We start from the raw sequence: 11,297 nt of genomic DNA, 5'->3' as shown, positions 1-11,297 counted from the left end.
AGTAATGATGTCAAGACATTTTAGGAAACATCTGATTTGATTAAAATCATATCTCCAGAAGATTGTGCAGAGATCTTGGATCTATTGCAAATCAAGACCGAAGCCCGTGCCTTTCACTGCTATTTATAGAGAAGTTATAAACCTAAGATATCATTAGGGTTTCGTGTGTATGCGTTTTGTGAGCCAATTCGAGTATCACCTTGATACTTGAATCGAACTCGATGTATTGAGTTGTAACTCACAATCCCTCAGAAGCTTTAAAGTAATAGTGGATTGCATTTTTCCGTTGTTAGTTGTTGTGTGGTTGAGGGAAGTAAGAGGAGTCTCATATTTAGGAGTGTCCTAGATAGAAACGTCCACAAGTAGAGATTAGGTGAGAAGTCTGTAAAACCTGAGGTTGTTTAGGACTTCAAACTAATTTTGTGATAGAGGATTTCCTTCCTGGCTTGGTAGCCCCCAAATATAGGTAAAGTTCTACCAAACTAGGTTAACAACTTATTGTGTTACTTACTGCTATTCTGTTTATTTATCCTGCTATTTTTTTTATATGATAATGTGCAAACCCTGAGGTCATGACATCGTGTACGACATCAGGGATCTGCTTGCCAGAATTTCAACCTTTTCCTTGCTAACCCCTGCATAGGTCTTCTCTAAGATCTCCACGCTTGCTTTGACGATTCACAATCACTAACTTTCTCAAAGTTATCGCCATCAACACATTGATGAATTAAGAACAAAGCTTTAAAGTATTTATTCTTCTCTTCCTTACATGCTGCTTGTTGCGCCTCTGTTGCATTATAAACAAGAGGAGTAACACCATTCTTGATCACTTCAAGAACATCTTGGTATCCAAACAACACCTTCATTTTCTTTCACCATTTTTCGTAATTCTTCGCGTCAAAGATATGTAGGTTTGCAGGGGTTCTTTCATTAGAGACATGATTCATATTGTACACTAGGTGTTTATGGATCTGAACCAGGCTCTTGATGCAAAATTTTGGAACAAGACACCATAAGTTTGGTGAATAATGGTGGAGAAACTTTGGATGTGAAGAGTGAAAGAGGAGAGAGAGAGAGAGAGAGAGAGAGAGAGAGAGAATTGAGGGTGAGAGATTATTATTGCATTAACCAAGGATGAATGTGCATCCTAAACACTTATACATGAGATACAATACAATTGGGAACTGAATCGACCAAGTAAAGTAGTAGAAAAATCAAAATATCACGCTTGTAACATGTTACACCAAAGTGGCTAACCGGTTACACCTGACATTGAATTAAATCAAATTTAGTGGTAACCGGTTACACTAAAATGGTTAACCGATTACACCTGTGAAAACTCCATATTTCTGCTACTTGATTGAACCCAAGACCTTGTTGTAACTGCTTATCTACCTATGGTAACCGCTTACACCACTTGAATTACTTGAAAAACATCAACATGAATTAATAAGATAATTTTCATTTTTAAAGTTTTCTGAAGATATGAAACTAAATAGTGATAATGGGATGTAAAGAGTGAATGAAAATAGGAGGATGCAATTCTATAATCAAGGAAACAATAACTAGCTCTATAAAAACTGTTGAGAAAAATAAGTGTGAGTTGAAAGTATTGAGAAATAAAGTGTAGGGAAGTTTTACATTGATTAGAGAAGTGAAGATTGATCACTTTATACGTGAGAGAGCTCACACACATATCACTTTAAGATTTTGGGTGAGTATGTGATGTGTCTCTCACAAGATGTGTTGCTCATAAAGAAAGACCCCAATAATTGTAAATGCTCTCTCATCTTTGATCCCTTAAATTGATAACCTACCAAAAACCACAATACCTATCATCTAGGGCCGGAGCAATCGTCTCGGAGGCCAGGTTCTAATTTCAAAAATCACTACAAGAAAAACTGTCTCCAACCACGTGATATAGTAACGTGAAAATCACGTGGCAAAAAAAGAGAGTTGCGACGTGATTATCACGCCGCTACATGTTTTTATTATTAAAAAATTGACATTGCTGCATGCACATGGGAAAGATAGAATTTTTTTAAAACAAAATGTTGTGACATGCTAATTACGTCATAACTTTAAAAGTAAAATAAAAAAGTAAAAGAAGTCAGACGTGCACAAGTTATGAGATGGGGGAGATTTGAAAATTTCAAAATTTAAGTTATGACGTGTGTCATACCCCAAAATTTGCCCGTTAATCTTGCAAGACATTTTCAAGGCACTCCAATTCATTTTTCAAGACACTGGTCTTACAGGAACAAAGACCCAACACACAGGTGGCCCAAATCCAGAAAATGGCTTAAAATGGCTTGCTCGCTAGGCGAGCAAAATCCTTCGCTACACCACTCGCCTAGCGAAGCTTGCGAATACCAGAAATTTTGGGCTTCATTCTGAGCCCATTAGGTCACACAAAAAGCATTATAAATACCAGAACTTCAGTCAGAAGGGGGGGGGGGAACGAAAAGAGGAAAGGGGAGAAACAAAAACACCCACAGACAACAAACCCTAGAGGCTAACCCAGAGAATTCAGAGCAACCCTAAGGGAAACCCTGAAGGAAACTCATCTGCACAAAGGTTACCTCCGCCCAACTCAATCCGGCATCAACCCTAAGAGCGTTCTGCCAATTCAAGGTTGCAACTCAATTGCAAACAGGTTTGCATTACTATTACCGCTTTATGTTCCTAATTCACATGTGATATCATAATTGAATTCATAAATATATTTGAGGTTTTGCATGTGGACTTAAGTATGCCTGGATATCTTGAATGTTTCACCATGTAATTGTTGTAATAGATGCCATAGGGTTTGGAGCTTGCTGAAACCGTACTGCTGTTAAATTCAAAACCCGCAGCCGTTCGCTAGCACATCACTAAGCGAACATGTAGCGAGTGCTCGCTAAGCCTTCGCTAGGCGAGGCAGTAGCGAACATGACAATCGCTGTTTTTCGTTCTGTTTTGATCTTTGCTCATCTGACCTGTTTTATTATAACCATGCTTTGTTTACCTGATACTATTACTGCTTTGGTGCAACTCTTGATTACACCCCATTTGGTGTTCTGACCTGTTTGCGGAATTTTGTAAGGGCTCACATACTCCCGAAGAAGGTAGCTTGCTAGGTATCCCACTTTATTTGTGGGATACCCTTATGGAGATTCATCCTAATTACCTAATTGATTTCAAATGTTTTGGAGATTCATCCTAATTACCTAATTGATTATAAAATATTGCCTTTGAATATGTGATCTTGGACCTCTCTTTGTTGCCTTACGGTATTACGGTATTACGATCATGTCCCGCGAATGTGGGGATACACTTAGCAAAGATCCTTCGATTAAATCATCAGGTCCCTATAAGATAAATCATAGTCCCTCGGATGTTGCCTGCGAATATATGATTTTGTCCCTCGATGACCCTTCGTTGTAGACTACGGTTAAATGATGATTGTCCCTTCGAATGCTAAGGTATCCTTGCAAATGTTGCCTTCAATGACCAATCGATGACCCTACAATGTCCCTTTACATCCAAAGGATAAAACTACTTACTTCTCAATAGTAAGGACAGTTTTACCCTCATAAGGATAGGAAATGCCCATAAAGACCTTGGGTAAGTATAACTCTTAAATGCTGAATCACAACTCAAAATACTTTTCACACCTCACACTTTGCAAAACATCTACTAGAAAATCACCACTTGGTATACATTCGTACTAGAATCATTGCCAAGTTATATTTTTCTAAACAGTTTTCTAAACAACTTTCAAAATTAAACGAGATAAACACTTTGTATACATTCGTACAAGAATCATTACAAAGTTAAACTCTCTTTCCAAAACATTTTCTAAGCAATTCACAAACACTTTTTCAGACAAGAAAAACATAAGTGATTCAGCAGTTAAGAGCCCATGGATAACCATGGATACAAAGGGTGCTAACACCTTCCCTTTGTATAATGTACCTCTCGAACCCAAAATCTAATCAAGGTCTTTCCTGTTCTTTTCCGCCTTTCCTTATTGGATAAAAGAAAAGTCGGTGGCGACTCTTGCTATCCGCGACATTTGCTTTCCAAAGCAAAAACACACCAAGTCAGTTCACCGTATGACAGAACTGGTGACTCTGCTGGGGATTTAAAAAGAGAGGTTGCCTTAAAAAAAAACAAGATCACTTATTTGAATTGTCTGATTTACTCTTAAGGGATTGCTTGGGTATCCTATGCTTGAGTGAAAGATCCTACACCCGGATCTAGTGTACCTTAGGTAAGTAGCAAGAGATCATCGCGACTATCCGGCGTATACTAGAATGGTTAAAATGATGGCTACGGTTAATGTGACACTTTGGATGTCCTGATGTTCCTCATGTTTACTTGAGGAAAAATTTGGCGCCTGCGTGGTGTCATCAAAGCATTAACCAGACCTTTAGAACCCTAATTGACTCATCCTAGCCATTAGAAAGTAGTGAGATAACTGACTTCGGTTCCGACTGGGGTTGGTTGAGACTCGATACTACACTCTTTGAGATTGGACTTTAGGGAAGCTTTGGTCAACCACTTGGTGTTGCACTGAAGTGGACTTAAGGAAAGGTCGATGATTTGAGATCCTTTTAGAACCCGGTTACTATTCTAGGACAGGTTGAACCAACCAAACTTCAGTGGGGAGGGTACTTACCTATGGAACTCATGCAAGCCTTAAAACTTAGGAATGATTGTTGTGTGACTTGCTTGTGCTTGTTATTTACTTAACATCATAACATCATAACATCATAACATCATAACATCATGGCATTGTACTAACCATTTCAAGGACTTAGGGATTTAACTTTGCTCTGTTTTGTAAGGCTATGACTTCCAGGAAGACTATCCGGATCAATCTTGTAGCGATCTCTCCTCAACTCAAGGATTTAGTGTCAGAACTTCCCGATCATGCTCAGTTCATCAAGAAACATGGTTCTCTCCTCAATTTAGTTACCACCGGTCTCAAAGAAGATATTATGAGAGTTCTATTCCAGTTCTTCGATCCTAAACATCATTGCTTCACCTTCCCAGATTATCAGTTGGTACCCACACTAGAAGAATTCTCCAGGCTGCTTGGGATACCTATCCTTGATCAAACACCTTTCAATGGTTTAGAAAAGATTCCGAAGTCTGAAGAAGTTGCCGCGGCTTTACACATGCCAAGGTCCGACATTGAAACTAATTGGGTAACAAGAAGTGGAGTTAAGGGTTTACTTGCCAAATTTCTGATAAATAAGGCCCGAGAATTCTTAAAGGTTATGGATGCCCATGCTTTCGAAGATGTCCTAGCATTACTAATCTATGGTTTGGTGTTATTTCCTAATCCAGACCAATTCATAGACATGAGTGCTATTAAGATATTTCTCACTCATAATCCTGTGCCTACCTTGCTTGGAGACATTTTGCATTCCCTTCACACTCGTACTATGAAAAGGCAAGGGACTCTCATGTGCTGCGTACCTTTATTATCCAGGTGGTTTATTTCGCACCTTCCTCAATCAGTCTTGAAGAATGAGCAAAATTTGAAATGGTCTCAAAGGATAATGTCGCTCTCCCATTCGGACATCCATTGGTGTCCTCAACCCAAAGAAAATGTTATCATCATTGACCGTTGCGGAGAATTCTCTAACGTACCACTCCTGGGGATAAGAGGAGGTATTACTTATAATCCAGCTTTAGCCCTACGTCAGTTTGGCTACGCCCGAAGAGATGGTCCACATGAAATAATTATTCAAGGCACTGTGTTCGACTATGACAACGACTCTCAGGGTCTCCGTCAAAGGTTCGTATGAGCTTGGGGCATGGTGAAAAGAAGTGTTTTAGGACAGAAAAACTCTATTCCTATGGAACCTTATCTCAGATGGGTACGCGCAAGAGCTCGTGAACTTGTCATGCCATATCCTGCAGTCGGACCGCTGATTATTGAACCAGGAGTTGAAGGAGGTACTCCTCAGATCATTCCTTATCCAGATATGCCTACCAATGTTGAAGAATTGAAGAAATCCTGGATCCAGTTGAGAGAGGAAAGGGATACTTTTGAAGCCCAGTTCTGTACTGAAAGGAAGAAAGTGTTAGAACTTACCAGCCAGCTTAATGAGGAACGAAGACTCAATGCATATTTTCACCCAAAAAGAAACCGTCCCTGGGAGACTTGAACTTTCATTGTATTTTTTTTTTGTAATGAACATTGATTAAAGAAATTATTAATAAAAGTTTCCCTCTTTTGGTCGTTTACGCAAAGTTAAATTCCAAAAGTCCTTGAAAACATTTCATACATTGCATAACATAACATAACATTGCATAACAGGTATTCTAAAAGATCAATATTCTCACGGTCTTCCTTCTAAACAGAAAAATGGCTCTCGAACAAACTGTCAAAGATCTCCAGGCTCAGAATGTTCAATTCCAGGAGATGATCTTGAACTTATCCAAGGGGCAGGAGGAGCTGAAGGCTCTCTTGCTCGAGAAGAAGAAAGACAAGAAAGCTGTGAGTTACATTAACCCGGGAAGAAGGCTTAAAGGACAGGCCGCAGGAATCAAGATTAGAATGCCGAAGGACCAAGAAGAGGAGACAGAAAATGATTCGGAAGAGGAGGATGTTGATCCCTTCAACCCTGAAGACGACGATGAAGATTATGAAAAGGAACAGTACTCTCTAAAAGATGATAAGTATAAGTTGCTGGAAGAACGCATGCTAGCTATGGAGGGTCAGAAGGCGCCCGGTCTGGATTTCGAAAGCTTAGGTCTGGTCTCAGATGTGGTCATTCCCCGCAAATTCAAGGTCCCCACTTTCACTAAGTATGATGGTGCGTCTTGTCCTCAAATGCATTTGAGAGCTTATGTGAGAAAGATTCAGCCGTATACCACTGATAGGAAGCTATGGATCCATTTCTTCCAAGAGAGTCTGTCTGGCACACAGTTAGAATGGTATTATCAGCTCGAGAGCTCTAACATCCGCACTTGGACCGATTTAGCGACAACTTTCTACAAGCACTACCAGTATAATTCTGAATTGCCTACTCGGCTACAATTGCAGAATATGACTATGGGATCTAAATAAAGCTTCAAAGAATATGCTCAAAAATGGAGAGATTTGGCTGGCAGAGTCAAACCCCCTATGACTGATCGAGAATTAGTGGACATGTTCATGGGTACACTGACTGGCCCATTCTACAACCATCTATTGGGAAGTTCCTCATCGGGTTTCACTGAACTTATATTGACGGGTGAACGTGTTGAAAGCGGCATTCGAAGTGGAAAGATACAGATGGCTACCTCTGCAAGCACCAAAAAGTCCTATCAGGGGAGGAATGAATCAAATGCTGTGTACCACCAGAGGGGTCATAACAGGAAAAATCGTGACCATGCTATTGGAGCAGTTACGATTGCAGCACCGCCATCTCAAAACTTCCAGCACAGACAAGACAGGCCAAGAAGGCAGTTTACCAAGATCAATATGACTTTAGCACAAGCATTGCAGGGTATGCTAAAAGCAAATTTGATTACCCTCAGAGATCCTCCTGCAAATTCCAACACTACTTCTCCTCGTTATAATTCCAATGCCAAGTGTGCATATCACTCCGATAGCCCCGGGCATGATACAAACGATTGTTGCACTACTCCAAAAACTGGAATAGACAGCGCACCTTAGAGGGCGCTTTATTACAAAAGCGCCCTCTAAAGTGAAGCGAAAAATAAGGAGCAATAGACATCGCACTTTAGAGGGCGCTTTTGTAATAAAGCGCCCTCTAAGGTGAAGCGAAAAAATAAGGAGGAGATAGAGGGACAACAATACATGGCGCTTTTTAGAAAGCGCCCTCTAAGGTTACCCTTAGAGGGCGCTTTTAATAAAGCGCTGTTATAAGTCCATGTGCATTTCCAGCTTATAAAGCGCTTCTGGAAAGCCTTAGAGAGCGCTTTCATAAGCGCCCTCTTAGGCCCCCTTTAGAGGGCGCTTTTTTTCCACAAGCGTCCTCTAAGGTGAAACGAAAAAATAAGGAGGAGATAGAGGGACAACAATACATGGCGCTTTTTAGAAAGCGCCCTCTAAGGTTACCCTTAGAGGGCGCTTTTAATAAAGCGCTGTTATAAGTCCATGTGCATTTCCAGCTTATAAAGCGCTTCTGAAAGCCTTAGAGAGCGCTTTCATAAGCGCCCTCTTAGGCCCCCTTTAGAGGGCGCTTTTTTTCCACAAGCGCCCTCTAATGTCCCCTTTAGTAAACATTAAAATTATAACATACTGCGTGTTTTGTTATTTCACTATCTGTTATTTTCGTTCTTTTTCACGTTAGGGTTCTGAGGCGTTTTCCTTCCACCTCTGTTAGATCTACATGCGCGTTTCCTCCTTCTACCAATCAAAGGTACACGCTTTTCCGAATTTCTGTTTTATGTTATTGCTTTGTTTTAGCTTTGCCCAATTTCTGTTTTACCTTATTACTGCGCGTTTCCTCCTTCTACGTTTGTTTCGACCATGATAGCGGATGCAATAGGAAATTGACGGTTGGTTTTTAGTGACCATGATAGCGCATGCAATGGGACTACATTACCCAGTAGTTAGGGTTATACGACCTATGAACATATGATTTTGTGTCAACACCAGTATCATTAGAAACCTAGGTCCGAATGTGTTTGAACTCTTATGAAATTATTTTTTGTTTATTCTAATTAGTAATGGATAATACATGGATGTCTTCCAATCGATTGTCGAGAGAGTACGAGAATGGGGTATCAGAATTCGTTAAGTTTGCCGTTGCGCACGCCGAAGACCCCGGTAGAATGATATGTCCTTGCTTGGGTTGTTGTTATGGGAAACGGGTTGACGCAGTTCAGTTGACATCGCATCTAATGAGGCATGGAATTGATCGAAGTTATACATGTTGGAATTTTCATGGTGAGAAAAGTAACGATAATGTTGAACCGGGGGATAGTACGACCTATGCCTCACACTATAGTGGCGCAGATACATACGATTGTGATCGAGTTGAAGAGATTGCAGAAGCACTTGAAGGAGATCTTAAGGATTGTCCCGAAATGTTTGAGAGGTTGGTAAGTGATGCAGAGAAACCTTTGTATGATGGTTGCACTAAATTCACAAGATTGTCTGCGGTATTAAAGTTGTACAACTTAAAGGCGGGCAATGGGTGGTCGGATAAAAGTTTCACAGAGTTATTAGCCCTTTTGAAAGATATGCTTCCTGAGGATAATGTTCTTTCCAATCGAACATATGAGACCAAAAATATGTTGTGCTCTATTGGCATGAGCTATGATAAGATACATGCATGTCCAAACGATTGCGTTTTGTTTCGAAATGAGGTTGCATCGTTAAATGAGTGTCCTAAATGCGGTGTCTCGCGATATAAGAACAAGTTATCTCCAGCAAAAGTCTTGTGGTATTTTCCTGTTATTCCGAGATTTAGACGCATGTTTCGTAGTGAAACCGATTCAAGACACTTGACCTGGCATGCAGATGAAAGAATTATAGATGGAAAGTATCGACATCCGGCAGATTCACCACAGTGGTTGAAAATTGATAATGATTATCCTGAATTTGGAGAAGAATCAAGAAACCTTCGCTTGGCATTATCTACTGATGGAATGAACCCACACGGTATCCAGAGTATCTCACACAGTACATGGCCTGTGATTATTATGATTTATAACCTACCTCCATGGCTATGTATGAAGCGTAAGTACATGATGTTGTCTATGTTGATTTCTGGACCTAAACAACCAGGGAATGACATAGACGTGTACTTGAAGCCCTTAATCGAAGATTTAAAGATTTTGTGGGAGACCGGTGTGGAGGTTTATGATGGATATAGGAAAGAAAGTTTCAACTTGAGGGCGATGTTGTTTGGCACAATTAATGATTTTCCAGCATACGGAAATCTATGAGGGTATAGCATAAAAGGTCAATGTGCGTGTCCTATTTGTGAAGATAAAACAGATTGGAAGCGCTTGGAGTTTGGTCAGAAGAATGTCTTTCTCGGTCATCGGAGATTCTTAAATTCAAATCATCACTACCGTGGATGGAGAAAGGCGTTCAATGGAGAGACAGAACAAGGCAGAGCTCCACCTATATTGACGGGTGATCAAATTTTTGAAAAGGTGAAAGATTTGGATACTCAGTTTGGCAAGCCTTTTGCCCACACACTTGTCAAAAGTGGGTGGAAGAAGAGGTCAGTTTTTTTTGAATTGCCGTATTGGAAGTCCTTGTATGTGAGACATTTTCTTGATGTTATGCATATTGAAAAAAATGTATTTGAAAGTGTTATTGGCACGTTACTCAATATACAAGGAAAGTCTAAGGATGGCCTTAAGGCAAGAAAGGACTTGATAGCGATGGGAATAAGAACTGAATTAGGACCCTTGAAGAAAGGAAAACGAACATATCTACCTCCTGCTGCTTATACTCTATCTAGAAAGGAGAAAAAAACATTGTGTAAGTTTCTAAGTGAAGTTAAAGTTCCAGAAGGGTACTCTTCAGATATTAGAAGACTTGTGTCTATGAAAGACCTCAAGTTAAAGAGTTTAAAGACCCATGATTGCCATGTTATAATGGAACATTTTCTCCCAATAGGTATACGTTCTATTCTTCCAGAAAAAGTAAGAAGCTCTATAACTAAGTTGTGTTCTTTCTTCAAGTCAATTTGCAGTAAGGTGATCAATCCTGCGATCTTACCAATGTTGCAAAAAGAAATCGTTATTACTTTGTGTGAGCTTGAAATGTTTTTTCCTCCATCATTTTTTGACATAATGGTACATCTAGTTGTTCATCTTGTGAAAGAGACACAATTGTGTGGACCAGCTTATATGAGATGGATGTACCCTGTTGAACGTTATATGAAAATATTAAAAGGGTACGTGAAGAACCGAAGTCGACCAGAAGGTTGTATGGTTGAAAGATACATTGTTGAAGAAGCGATTGAGTTTTGTACTGAATATTTGTCTAATGTTCAGTCAATCGGACTCCCCAAGTCTCAGCTTGTCGAAAAGAAAGAAGGAAAAAATCTAATTGGAAATAAAATCGTGGCAGTATCAAGGGTCGAACGGGATCAAGTGCATTTGTATGTTCTGCACAATGAGAATGAGGTTGAGCCGTATGTTGAAATTCACAAGGATGTTCTCTGAGGTTTAAATCCCAATAGAAATGAAAATTGGATAGTACGAGAGCACAACCTATGTTTTATATTTTGGTTTAAGGATCATATTTATTCAAAGTATTATTCAGATCCCGCTTCAATAACAGAAAGGTTGAGATGCTTAGCATATGGTCCAAGTTTCCATGT

This window comes from Lathyrus oleraceus, chromosome 5 (assembly GCF_024323335.1).
Source record: "Lathyrus oleraceus cultivar Zhongwan6 chromosome 5, CAAS_Psat_ZW6_1.0, whole genome shotgun sequence".
In the NCBI taxonomy this organism is placed as follows: Eukaryota; Viridiplantae; Streptophyta; class Magnoliopsida; order Fabales; family Fabaceae; genus Lathyrus; species Lathyrus oleraceus.
The sequence above is the reverse complement of the archived record's forward strand: the minus strand, read 5'-3'. Positions refer to the sequence as shown.